Genomic DNA, 2782 nt, shown 5'->3' with positions numbered 1-2782 from the left:
TGATTAAGTTTCAATGTTTATTTCACAAATACGTCTAATTTTTTAAGTAAACGAAAAATAATAAATAGTTCTTATATTGTAGGATTCTTTACATAAATAATACAAAAAATATTAAATGTAAAAATGCGGTCAGTTACCAATTATATACGAGAATGGTATGTTTTGAATAGCAAAAATGGATCATGTCAAACTATCAGGTGACACTGGCTCTAACAGTACACTAATCATTAACAAATCATTCTAGCCGAAAAAAAAATTTAAGTGGTGTTGCCATTTAGGGTGGCAACACCGAATTTTTTTAACTGTAGTACATATAATACTGATGAAATACATAAAAAATACGGACACAAATACTAGTTTTGCCTTACACATTGGCGACACCGATTTAAAATTGAAGAAAAAAGTTGTGTAGAAGTCAACTGTTGTGATGGAGTTGTCACATCGGGGTAGGGGTGCCGTCTAATAGGGTGGCGACACCACTCCTGACTGGTTGGTCATGGGTGGACTTATCCATGGGCCGGGAAGGTCCACCCGAAAAATAGGAGGGTTTGGGCAAAAATATAGACCTAAAAATGGGCTTGGATAAAAAATAAGGCCCGTTTAGAAAACGGATCGAGCCTCGAGTAAGGTCTTTTGGGCTCGGCCTGACTCGACTTCGCAAAACAAAAAAACCTATTGTTTTCCACTATTTTGCTTCTATTTTCTCACTATTTTTCTGCTATTTTACTATTATATTGCAACTATTTTGTTGTTATTGTTTGAATATTTTATAACTCTTGTTTTATTGTTAATTTTATTGCTATTTTAGAGGTATTTATTTATTAAGTTGCACATATCTTAGTATTATTTAAGTGTAATTTTTTAATTTTTGATATATTATAATTTTTTAAAATTTTTTATATAAAAAAGTAAAAAAATTAATGGGAACTAGACAGGACAAAAATTTAAGTCTATTTTCTAGCTCGGGCCTTATTAATTGGATCTAGAATTTTAATAGAGCTTGGCTCATGGATAACTCTAATTATATATTTGACCAAAAAAATTATTATTTTTTCCTCGCTTCTTGCTATAAACCCTCCAAACCTGTCCCCTGCTCCCCCATTTGCGGAAACGATAAGGAAAGAAAATAGTCTGTGTCCCCCACTTTACAAACGGTAAGCAAAAAAAAAAAAAAAGTTGGTGTTTGAGTTTTGGGGCAGCTTGTAGAAGTGATAGGTTAGTGCTTATCTTTGTAATTTTTTTATTTTTTATTTATGTGTTGAAGTTATATATTTTTAATAATATAATAATGTTATGTTTTTATTTTTATTTATTTGTGTAGATTAGTTGAAACTTTCAGTTGCAAACATTCCATTAAGGAATTTTTTTTGAGTTTTTTTTTATTTAGTTGGTGATTAATATTGTTATATGGATTTTTTTTGAATAATATTTGTTATTTATTTTAAGTTTAAGGGTGTAAAAAATTCTTAATTTAAAACAAAATTAAACACTTGATTTTTTTTCATTTAATTGGGAACTTTCAAAATGTATAAAAAATGTCAACAAATTTTTTCAAAAAAATCAATTAAGCCCCTGCATTTTTTTTACACTTAATTAGGTATTTGAATTTTCAAAATGCATCGAAAAGGCCCTTTGACCGTTAACTTTAACAGTTGGCCGTTAAAGATAATCGCCCCTAATTTTTTTCAGTTAAAGCCATCACGTGTCATAATTACGATGTGACATGCGATAAGAATGATAAAAATAAAAAAAAATAAAAGTTATAAAAATTATTAAATTTTAATAAAAATATTAAAATATTAAAACTTAGAAAAAAATTGTTTTTAAAAAAGTATAAAAATTGTAAAATTTTTATAAAAATCGTAAAAAATTATAAAATATATAGAAATATAGAAAAAATTGTAAAATTTTATAAAGTCGTAAGAAATCTATAAAAAATGTAAAGAAATATAAAGTTCATAAAAAAATTATAAAAACTATTGTACCAAAAAAATTATTTTATAATTATTTTATGATTTTTTATAAATTTTTAGTGTTTTTTATATTTTTATTAAAAATTAAAAAAAATTATAACTTTTATTGATTTGTATTATTTATAATTTTTCTTGCCACATGTCACGCTGTGGTTGTGACACGAATTGACTTTACTTGAAAAAATTAGAGGAAGTTAACTTTAATGTCAACTGTTAAAGTTAACAGTCAAATAGCCTTTTTGATGCATTTTAACAATTCAAGTATCCGATTGAGTGAAGAAAAAAAGCAGGGGCTTAATTGCTTTTTCGAAAAAGTTTGAGGGCCTTTTTATGCATTTTGAAAGTTCGAGTACCTAATTGAGTACAAAAAAAAAGCAGGAACTTGATTGCTTTTTTTAAAAAAATTTGAGGGCTTTTTGCACCCTTAATCTTTTATTTTAATAATACTTATTATCTTAATAGATAGTTAAATGTTGATGTTATGTTTGTAGTTTTTTTATTTGTTATTTATTTTTTTATGTGTAGAATTTATATATTATTATGTTTATATTATATTTTTAATAAATACACTTATGTTTTTATAATTATTTATATTTTTGTGCAAAATGGGAAATTTCAGTAGCAAACATCTGGGTTAAGGTAATTTATTTTAGTATTTTTTATGTTTAGTTGGTGATTAATATTAGTATGTGGATATTTTATTTAAATAATACGAAAATTTAATTATTTACAAAAATGGGTTGTACTAAAAATTATCAATGAGAATGTTGTTATAATTTAGGGTTTAGGATCTTTATATTAAGGGAAAA

Source organism: Gossypium hirsutum, chromosome D04 (genome assembly GCF_007990345.1).
Source record: "Gossypium hirsutum isolate 1008001.06 chromosome D04, Gossypium_hirsutum_v2.1, whole genome shotgun sequence".
Classification (NCBI taxonomy): Eukaryota; Viridiplantae; Streptophyta; class Magnoliopsida; order Malvales; family Malvaceae; genus Gossypium; species Gossypium hirsutum.
Note: the sequence above shows the minus strand (reverse complement) of the source record.